Source organism: Ambystoma mexicanum, chromosome 6q (assembly GCF_040938575.1).
Source record: "Ambystoma mexicanum isolate Mex_15411 chromosome 6q, UKY_AmexF1_1, whole genome shotgun sequence".
NCBI lineage: Eukaryota > Metazoa > Chordata > Amphibia > Caudata > Ambystomatidae > Ambystoma > Ambystoma mexicanum.
In genome coordinates, this window is record NC_090937.1 from 669248770 (window position 1) to 669260787 (window position 12018).

The following is a 12018-nucleotide window of genomic DNA, read 5'->3' on the forward strand; positions in this document are numbered from 1 at the left end:
CCACACTTGAGGTCTATTACAACCGAAGATATTGATGGTATTTCACTTCATATTGTGGATAACCAACGTATGGTTAGTTATTTTCACTCAGAAATAGTGGCAAATATGGTCTGGGAACATAGGGAGAATCTCCTATTCCTGGGTTATGAAATTATGGGATTCAAAAGCTTGGACACAGCTAAATTATTCTTGGCCTTCAAGAAATAAAAACCCTGAAAAAAGTAGAAATTAAGACAATATTGCTTCAAGGGGGCCTTGGAATTGTGATGTCATTAATTGCAACTTTCTTTGGAAATGGCTAGGATTGGTCATGAGTGCAACCCGCCATCAAATGCTTTGAGACCATCAGACAAGGCATGGGCCAACCCTGACACATTAAGGTCCAGCTGATTTCCTGGAACATGTGTGGTGGCACTGATCTATTAAAGGTATCACTAAACCTACTAAAGAGTGACTGCTACGCATTTACATGTTTCAGGAAACTATGCTTACGACTCCTTTTGAACTCAATGGTTTTCATTCCATCACTAGCCCACCAGTAAAAGCGGTAATGGGACGACCTAGGGGAGGCCTGGCAGTGGCCATAGATCGTAATATTGGGATTAAAAGGGCACTGATCTTTCAGAAGGAATGGTTGCTAGCCATCAAGCTTCTTTTGGGCTCAACCCAACCGCCTCACAACTAGTTAATATGTAATGGAATCTGCTTAGAGTCTCTTTCTAGACAATTCAGGATTCCCTGATCGACATCTTCCAAGCATGGTTTGCAGAGGGCTACGAGAATAGAATAATCTCAGGGTGGTTTTTAATTCTTACCCCGTGCAGGGTTCTCTCTCGAAAGCTGTTAAAGCTACTCCCGACTCTTTGCATTGTAATGTAAATCGGGGTATGTTTTGGCATTGCTTCCTTGGTGAATGAGATATGTCTCTCTTGAACTGTTGTCCATCTTCCAATCGTCTCTTGTATTCCTGGAAAAGAGGTGATAAAACATCCAGGATCGAATATTTCTGTACCTCAAGCAATTTTAGGCCTGAATCATATTATCCTGATTTGGGTGAGCACTTACTAGTGTCTTTCTGTTTGACTCTTCCCTCTCCCATCTTTGACCTCAGACCTGATCTAGTAGATTTAACTGGAGTTAGGAGGGGTCCTTAATTGGAATAGAAAGACAGTGGTGAAATGGAGTCAGCTATTGACCAATTCCTTGTTAAATTTGAGTATTGACTCTCATCACTTGAGAGACCAGCGACTGTTCTAATCTGCCCTACCAAAATATCATGGTGTTAAAAGAGTTAGTCGAGAATAGTCCTCTGATCTTGGCGTGACTACGAGATACCTTACAGACAGCAGAATCTTGCAGTCCAAGAGCCTTAAACAAAAGAAACTAGTTGCCTTAAAAAAGCAGTGCCTGAGTAGGGTAAACTATTCAGTTGCCAAGAATAAAATCTACCAAACACATAAAAATGTTGTCAAGTCCCTCATGATTGAATCGTATTTACGTATTCACCAGTCTACGCTTTACCAACTTTGAAATGGCAGGGAAAAAAATGTTGGCCCACTGTTAATTGAACTCTAGGCCTTAAAGGCAAGGGCACCGAGCCCCCTATAGAGGAAAAATCCTGGGTCGACTACTATGTGAAGAAATATTCCCTGCTGGGAAGCTATCAAGATTCCCACGACCTTGACCTTGGCCCTGTTGGTGTTGATTATTGCTGTTGGGACATAGACAACATAATTGGGGCCATCGTAGACTCAAGCCATTTCGCACTCCGGGCCCCAAAGGTATTCTGCTGTTCGTCCTGAAAGAAGCTCCACGGACCTGGGCTGAGCTCCTGAAACCAATGTTCGATCAAATGTACCTGACGCATGTTATTCCTGTTTCCTGGGCACAAACCATCATTATCCCCATCTTTAAAAAGGGTGATGCTCAGGACCCTAATGTCTATAGGCCGATCAGCCTTCTCGATGTCACTAGCAAAGTCTTTGCTATACTGCTCTTGAGGGACCTTAACCAGGCTGTTACACAATCTAAACTTCTGAGCAGATTCCAGATAGGGTTTAGGAAGTATATGGGAACCTGCCTTAACACTACTATTATGGCCCACCTACGACATGATATCCACCAAGCACAAGTAGGGGAAGTACACCTGGCTTCTCTGGATATTTCTAGCTCCTTTGACTGGGTTGTTAGATCTAGGTTGGGCTCTTAACTTCTGGACATGAACGTGCCTAGAAAGTTGGTACAGCTACCTGCTCTTCTCCACACAAACACAGCACAGCGAATACGCTTCACTAAAGATGGGTCCTTGTTGAGAGTGGTACAATCCTATGTAGGCCTGAAATAGGGATGCACTTGGGCCCGATACTTTTCAATTTGTGTGTTAGAAATGTTGAGGGTCTGTGGCAGGGGCCCTCTATCTCATCGGCAAGGCTGGTCAGTATTGGGCTAGATTGGTTAGCCTTTGCCAACAATGTCATACTCTTCGAGAGAACATCTAGGGGCTTACAAGGCAAGATGAACTTTTTCTTGGAATATGCACTAGATAATAATCTTTCAGCCAATGCCTCTAAATCTAAGGTGATCATTTTTTCTAAGGGCACCAAACTAAAATCTAGGCACTGGGTCACGGGACCTGAAAGAGTAGAACAGGTACTCTCAGGGACACATTTAGGTTACACTCTCAGCAACAAGGCTACTGTGGAACCATGGAAAACCTTTCTCTATGCTAAAGTGAGACAACTGGCCCCCCAAATGAAATGGCTGTTGTCTAGACTGTGCACATTTTCTATTCTACCTATACGTCGTTTTTATCTAGCTAAAATAGAACCTGTGATCCTCTATGGCCTAGATATGTATCTTCACGATGTGGGCAACTTGCTCAATATCATACAAGGCAAGTTGAGGAAGCAGGTTCTGGTCCTATCTTTGGCTATACCTAACACAGTCATCAGACACAAACTATGCTTATCCTCTCTGAAGAACCATTGTATGTGGAAACAACTAACGACGTATAAGAAAAATCCTCGACCCTCACGAGAATTCTCTCGACGAGGACATAAACGAGGACATAAACAAAGTCATGAAGGAGGAATCTGTTATCTCATTAAATTCCTTCAGAGTTAGGATGCACAACATACTATGTTGAATTGGGGTATCCGAGTTACACCTGACACAGAATCAGAAGTCGTTAAATGGTGTCTGTTTCGGACTGATTGGGCCGAGACTATTGATAGCATCGGGACCTATGCCATCTGTGCAGATTATTCACATTGCACTCATTCCAGATAATGTATTCCACACTACCTGCAATGCTTTTCCTGTGACAAGATATGTGCAAACTACATGCGCTTTAGGTTGTACCCGTTTCACTGTAGGGAAAGGACTAAGCCCTGGAAAGATTATCTTCTCAGTAGACGCTCATCTCTAAATTATAGATTCTGTGGCAATTCTGAAACAGTAGAAACACTGAAACATTGAGTCACTGCATGTCCGCACTTTGTAATTACAAGTTCATCCTGTTTTAAGGGCAAAAGTGGTGCCAATTCTGTTTTGGTGCAAACTAATGTGGGGGACAAATGTTTCTTTAATTTTAGCAATGAATAATTTCTTGAAGATTATTTTAGATGAACTGAAAACTAATGTATGATTTTATGTTCAATTGCATGAACTTTATGAATTGTACGTAATCTGTTACTGTTTTTTGATTGTTTTTACATATATGTTGTTTTCTGTCATGCAAGGTTTCCTGTAAACCACAAATGCAACAATAAAAAAAGGCAAGCATATTGTTATGCACACATAATGCCATATGCATTTGAGCTCCAACTGAAAAAGGATGCCACCATTCCTGCATTCACACAACAGTTTATAGTACATTGAGAGCGAGAAAGGGGCAAAATATTATGGAGTCAGATGCATGTGTGTGTGAAATCATGAGACGACAAGGAATACAATGTGAGCACACACCGCTGATAGAAGTTGTGGGTAGTCTCATACAGATACTAGTAGATAACATAGGATATCAGGAGATTCACTTGGAAGAAGATACTCTATTAGGGATGGACATTCAAAAATCATACCACAGCGCAGGTTTGAACAACACAATCATTGGACATATTCCTGAAAGTAATGCTACTTTAAGAGATGAGCTGCTCGAGTTTTTAGACTCCAAACCCAAAGTGGTCTTCAGAATATAATAAGTATAACCTTATGAACATCACTGGGGTGAGTGCATTCTATTTCAGTTGGATGATGAGCAGACAGAAGAAAAACATCAAATTGAGATGGAGACTGAAATGCCAAGATATTTGAGATTGTCATCTGCCCAAAAAGATACTGCCACACAATTTGAGGAAAGCACGGACATTCATCATTTGGGGGATTTTCCTGAATGTTCTACAATGCTAGAGGAACAAATTCAGACTGCAGATGCATGCAGCAATGACTTAGAGAGGGTCAAATTGAGGAAAATATTTTTAGAATTTAATGATGTATTTGAAAGAGATGCATATGATTGTGGACATACTGATCTGAAGAAGGTTATGGTAGGCAACCTGTTTTTGTGCATTGGCTGAAATCATTAAAGATCTACAGTCAAGACGGATATTTAGACCTATTAACAGTGCCTCAAACACGCCTATATTAGGAGTATTGTATCCCACTGTCCAGTGGTGATTTTGTGCAGATTTGAGAGAGCTTAATAAGAGGGTACATGTGTCAAGGTGGCCACTTCATTCATTGACCAAGGCCTTGCACAGATACAGCGGTCAAAAGATTGTACCACTTTGGATTTGAAAGCTGAATATTGGTGTGTATCTTTTGGAAGGGGCATTCAAACCAACCCTGTTGTAATTCACCTTCCACAGAAAACAATATGCATGGCAAAGAGTTCCCTTTGGCTATATCAATAGAGTGAGCAAGTTTGGAATCTTTCTGAATACGGCAGATCTGGAGCAAATGGCCAGCCCAAAAGATGGCAAGTGATGGAAAAAGGAAGGAAGGAGAAGAGGAGAGTGGGAAGGGCTGGATGCCATTCCTGTAAATATTGAAGAGGAAAACTGGTTGTATCCTTGCAGGACATGGAAGCCATTGCGGTACCATGTCAAAAATAGAAAGGCGGCACAGTCAGAATGAAGCCATAGAAGACACCATAGAGATAAATCCTATAATGGTGATTATATACTAATAATATGCTGTGTCACCAGTTTGTTTTGAAAACAGAAACCTGTGTTTTTCAAAATACCTGATGGGTTTTGGTTCTTTCTTTCAGAGGAGAGAATTTTCAAAAGGTCATATTAAGACCTTTGGACCAAGCTGACATATTTGTTGTTTTGTTGTAGAAGAAGGATTTATATTTTGTGAGATCTCCCAAGCTCATGAAGAGTGTAGGGCATTGAATTTAACTCAATGCATGAAACATGACATATTGAGCTTTTGGGCAATTAATGGGTCATTACCTTAAATGTGAAAAAGTGTTTTTAAATGTACCCCTAAATTGGGAGCAGAAGACAATGAAAGCTAATCTGTCTGGCATTGTAATGTATTAATGTCAGGTTTTCCTAGGTTTCCTTTTCTTTTCCTTTCTTAGGTTTCCTTTTCTTTTTCTTTCTTTCCCCTTTTAAGTTTAAATTGCTTTCTGCGTTATTTGATGTTTATTCCTTACCTATCATTTTACCAGAGGGAGATTGTCCCAATCCAGCATGGAGGGAAGGAAGGAGGGAATCAAGCAGGGATCTGATTGGTTACCAAGATGTTTCAAGGTTATTGGAAGACAAGGTGACATGGGAGCAGTTTCAAGGTTCTAATCTGCCTTTCATTGTTCAACCTTCAACAGGAAGGTCCTGTATTATTCAGTTCTGAGTTTTGGCCTAAGTTACTAATATTTAACGAATCTGGAACAAAACATGAAGCAGGTTTGGTGATAGATCTTTATCTGACACGACATGCAGAAATTTGGTGGGAACGCAGCGCTTAAATCAATCTGTAAAAACAGACAATCTGTAATTTGGAATTAATTTTATTCTAGTCAAGTTTAGAAGCCATCAATTTAAAGCGCTTTCAGTCCGTTATAACATGTAGGTAATTAGTTAGGTAATTAGGTTCTTGTAAGAAACATTGCATCCTGGCATAACTTCAATTTAAAGTAATCTCATTACTTTAGTTGAGACTGGAATTCAAAAACAACTGTTTAATTAATCTGATAAGAAGATTAGCAACAGTTTCTTTCCTTATGAACTGTTCTTATAGTGACTATTTCAAGTGAGGCGCATCACAGTGATAAACGAAGCTCTTTGTTTAAACGCTACTCACTTGTGCATGCTCTGAGAGAGAGAACGTTAATCTGACTATGAGCGATGTGGTAGCGTACTTGGACGCTTTCTTAAATACACTGTTTCTTCAATAAGAGACTATGGGCCTCATTATGAGTGTGGTGGAAAGGCAACAACGGCGCTGGTAGTGCTACTGGCGCTGTTGATACCTCTCCACCACACTAAGAGTTCTGCTTGCAGGTGCCGGACTGCACGCCTGGTCTGCATACCGGCACCCGCGAGCAGAACTCATGATTGCACCAGCACAGTTATAAACGGTGCTGGTGCAACCATGCTCCCGATCCCCTTTCCCTATGGGGCAGAATGTGGATGGGGAGGCCGGCCATAGCGGCACCCGGAAATGGGCAATTACCGGGTCCGCCAAACTCGGCATGACCCGGTTACTGCCCATTCGCGGGTACCAGAAAAAAAACAACTCCGGCGGTAGCCGTGCCCTTAACAAGGGCACGGCTACACCAGAGTTATAGTGAGGGCCTTTGGCACGGCTACCGCCAAAGGCCTATTTCTTAAAGCACACATGCTGAGTTCATTTTGGTTTTAATGCTATTTACACGCGCTTGCTCAGAAAGGGATTGTTATCTGAGCATGTGCAGCGAAGACGTGAAATAGACTATTTAATATTGCGCAACTACAAAAGAACTAATTTCAACGGCGTCAAGTGATTATTGTCACTCGCCGTTTGTTTGGAGTCAGAGTGTAGTGTTTCAACATGCATGTGCAGATTCAGAAAATATAAACAAACAGTCACTTCTAAACGCATGCGTAGAAACGTTTATGTGTAGTGTTCCAACACGCATGCACAGATTCAATAAATATAAAGGAACAGTGACTTCGTAAAACATGTTTGTAGAAGCATTTTAAAGACTCTTCAAATGAAGACGAATTTTCTTTTAATTCTTCTTTCATAAAGTAACTGTTTTTTTACAATACATGTGAATTTAAGAAACTGGGATTGAGAACATTTAAAGTAATATGATTAATTAAAAATTTCATACTTTCCTGGTTAAAGAAGCAATGCCTTATGGTGAAAACAAATGTTAAATACTTGCCTGCTAAGAGACTTGCAACTTGAATTCACCTCAATATAATTGAATGAACTTTATGTGTAAGAGTCATGGAAAACCAAATCACAATATAATTGAATTCAGAAGCCTTCTTCAGTTTTCATCAATCTATTTTGAAGTAACTTCAATGCAAGCCTTCTAGCTCTTCAGGGAGGCTATACCGGTATTTTAGGTTCTTAAGGGGATTAGTGGGAAAAGAGTAACTAGTTAGAAAGGTAATAACATCATTTGTTTTTATCCTCTTCATACAAGAAGAGTGACCTGTGTCTTTTGTTGTTTTCTCCACTTCCCCCTTTCCCTTGGGGTTGTTAAGACTTCTGCTGTTTTAATCCAGTAATGGACTGCACAGATATGGGGTACTGTGGGGCTCAGCAGCTTATGCGGACCAAGATACAGGACCGGACAATTAGGAGATTCACTTTGGTGTTGGGATCACACACTTTCAGTACTTTAAGATTGCAAGATCATTTTTAGGTTGTTTTAACTTTTATATGTTTGTGCTTTTTGTATTAGAAACCTTAAATAAAAGATGTTAACATATAATTTGATTTCATCCTCCTTTTTAGGAACGAGGCATTCCCTATACGCCAACCTTTACATAGTCTTAAGAGAATCTGATTCTGACCACATTCTCAAAATCATCCCTTCTACCCCTTATCACTGCTGCCCCCGAATGTTGCAAGCCAGTGTTATGGTTGATCATGAAACATCCATCAATGAAGACCACCTCTCTCCCATCTAGCTTTGGTTTTTGCAGAACGGCAAACAGGCTGTGCTAGACATATAATATTACCGCACAGCTGATCGTTATTGCTCATAATTTCTCTGTGGCAAAGGCTGCTGCAGCCTGTACTTGTTCACATGGGAACATCCCTCTCATCACTGGATCTAGGATTCTGCTACAGTATGCCAGGGGTGTTTGTCACATTGAAGTGATCTGCGTGTGGACAGCCGTCATCACATACCCATTGAATACAATTGCTTATAGTCCTTCAGGTGTTACCTCCTCCATTCCTTTGATATTTTCTGGGCCAAATATATTACCTCTTACTGACCATATTGCAGTTTGTTTTTGTGCACCTTTTATCCTTTGTCAGCAAATACTGTCTATAGCAATACTGAGTCTGCCCTGCACTCTTCATCTGTGGTGCATCATCAGCATACCGTATGATTGTGCTGGGTGTCTGTAGTTGCTCTAGTCGATCTGTTGGACTATGTTGAAAACACTGGGGACTCACAGTACCCCTGTGGCAGGCAGATCCCGCGATACGTAAATGCTGTAAGATAGTGAGAATGTGCAAAGGAATGGAAAGGAAAGCGTTCTTTAGGCCAATCACTGAAAAATGGGTGGCAGTAGGTGGTATGTTGCACAATATTGTAGCCGGGTTGGGCACAAGCATTTAAGGGGCATACAATCTGTAAAAATCTCTATGACCCTCCCTTTGCTTTTTTCACAGGGTACACCACTGTGTTACATGGGGATTCGGATGGTACAATGATGCCATGTTGCATTAAGGCAGCAATTGTTTCATAGATGCCTTTGTCTGCCTCCCTTGATATGACATATTGTTTATCTCAGGGTAAAATTGCTCCCTTCTTCAATTCTATTCACACTGCACCAATTCCTTTCAACAACCACACATCATAAGGACCACTGCCCCACAGAACACTTGGTACATGTGCCAAATCCGGCTGCATAAAGAGCATACTTTCCTAGCAAACAATATTATCTGAGGCATTTCCATGTACTGTTTTTGCAATTAATATAGAATGGACACTTCAGACAATATTTAATCATGTGTGTCATTATCCACAAATAACTCGTTGTCAGTCAAGCCACTTAACCGCTGCATTGAGTCTAGTGCTATGGCTATTCGCCAATTAACCACTTCCTCATATGTTACATGTAACACTACCCTGTCTTCTTGTAACACTGCTGCCTCTAGGTGTATTGATATTATTTCCCATTCTACCACATACATGGGTACTTCTGCCCTGAACAAAAACCCTGCTGGTAATCAGAACAATGTGTCTCTTATTCAGTTATGGGTGAGGAGATATAGGACATGGTCGTAGGCATGGCCCGCATTACTTTATCCTTATTGTTGTAATGGGGACGATGGTCACTGCCAATGGGATATGGCTATTTAGTAGATATAGGGATGTGAGTCACGGGTGGAGGCCAGGGCCAGTGGTTCTCTCTCTTTTGTTATAATTGGTGCTACAAGGACAGAGGCCAGGGTCGAATTGGCTGAAGACCATGACCAGTGGGCCTTAGAGAAGATAAAGCATAACAAAACTCTTGAAATTCAGTGAAAACACTACTAAACACAATACTCTGTAAAGATGAATGACACTCCCCAAACCCGCTGAATGTCATGGTTTCGTTGCGATGAAACAAATTATCTTAATCCTGTGATTACCTCCATCAAATTCTTTCTTCTTGCTGAACTTCCTCTACCCAGTTATTCAAGCTTCCCCACATCACCCATTATTGGACCAGGTACAGAGTGAACCCCAAACACCCCTTAATTTCCCCCCTCTATAAATCTCATTCATCCCATACCACTATCTGCTAAACTTGCACAGCCACGCTCAGCTAACCCTTACTGGAACATCACAACTCTCAATGCTCACTATGTTAATAACAATGAAGTTACTATCCATGACGTAGTGTGCGATTCTAAGATAGACATGGTTCACTGATAATTCTATGGGATTAGTTGACATGCTAATCCTTAATGGAAGTAACATTCAGATCTGTAATGCATCAAACAAACTAGGAGATGGATTGATTGGATGTATCCTCCTTCCCTCCAGACTAAACAGGTTGACACCAGAATGGTCTCCTTGTTTGGAAGTGTAGTTTGCAAATGCCTGTTTGACTCTTACACTTGTTTGACCATTGTCATTATATACCACCTTCCTGGTGACCTACTAAGAATCCCAGATAAGTGGACAGATTATTTAGAAGAAAAAACAACAACTTCTGATTGAATCCTCTTGCTTTGTTACTCTAGCATCTAACTGGAATCTTCTACTAACGGGCACTCACTCACCTTCTGTAGTGTATATGTTTCTCTTTACCTGAGGATTTCACCCTCTGACCCAACTAACATTTGCAGTCAATCCCTGAATGCTATCATGTCTATTCCAAACATGATCCTGTCTCATAATCTGCTTACCAATGCCCCATGGTGTGGCCATTCTCTCCTCCTGGCTTAGCTGGCTAACCTTAAGAAAGATCATGTCTCCCTTCAAGGGAACTTGAGGCCATAAAAGTTAGACCTATGAAGCTAGTGATTGCGGCCTCTTACTCTGAAACCTTTTTTAACCATCATTTGTCCACAGGCTATCCCGACTCCTTATTTGAGGACCTTCATTACGAACTTGCAAAAACTCTGAGGGGCCGATTCATGGAACAAACTTGCGCCAAAATCTTGGCGCCAAAATCTTGGCGCAAGCAGGCCCAAGCAGGCGCAAGCGCGAAAAAACAGGAAGTCCCTGCGCGTGTTTTCCTCGGGATGTGCGCCAAACCCGTGCATGGCGCACACGTCACTGTAACATCCCGAACGGCGTGCGCGACGCGCACAGTGAAAGCGCACAACCTCGGCGCATACACCTGAAAGTGGTCGGAACACGGGGCGTAACGCGCGGAATGGGGAACAACGCGCGAAAATAAGGGCGTAACTGGGGATGTACTGCAGGGAAGCAGACAGAACGCCCACACGCACTCGAACCACACGTATTCATGGAATCGAATAGGGCAAAGCCGCGCACAGCCAAAGACACGCACAAGCCGAAACACGTCCGCCACACGAAGGCAGGCGGTAGCGTCCCTGTGCATTACAAAAGTGGCAATATACAGCAATGATGAATGTCCCATACTGCGATTGGGCCTGTGCGAGCGGGGTATGTGTATTTCGGGGGTGCGCGGGAAGTTTCACACGCGATAGGCCTTGGCGAGCGGGGTACCACTCAACGTCTGCGTGTAGAAGAACGCGTAGCCAACACCCACCCGCTGTGAAGTAATAGCGTGTGAACCCCAACGCCTGGAAAACACATGCACCGCACCTCACGGAAAGCACGTACAGAGCAATGGAAATCCACGTGAGATCTTCAAGCCCTGCCAGGGCAACGCCTGTGCGCGATACGTCACAGACGCGCTTACGCGCTAAGGGCCTTTGGTCCAATGAAATCGTGTATGCGTGCTGACGCGCTTACGCGCTAAGGGCCTTTGGTCCAATGAAATCGCGTATGCGTTCAGAGCGCTTACACGCTAAGGGCCTTTCCTCGAATTACACGCTGACGTGCAATTTTTTCACGTGCCAAATCACTCCATATCAAGCTGGCCACGCGAAAACACACGGAAGACCATGCTCCTGCCCAAGAGGCTGAATCACTGCCCCCCAGAGCCCCGAGCACGCTCCCACCTGCCATCTGCTGCTGACTGACTGCCTGCTGCCCTGCCATTTGGTGCCTGCACATCAGCCATCTGCAGCGGTCCAGTTGCGGTGCCCACCCCTGCTGGAACAGAAGACTCCCGACTGGGATACCATCGCTCCACAGCCCAGCCCCAGGACCCAGTTGCCCACCCACACCTGCCTCGGGGGTCGCCATGTCGG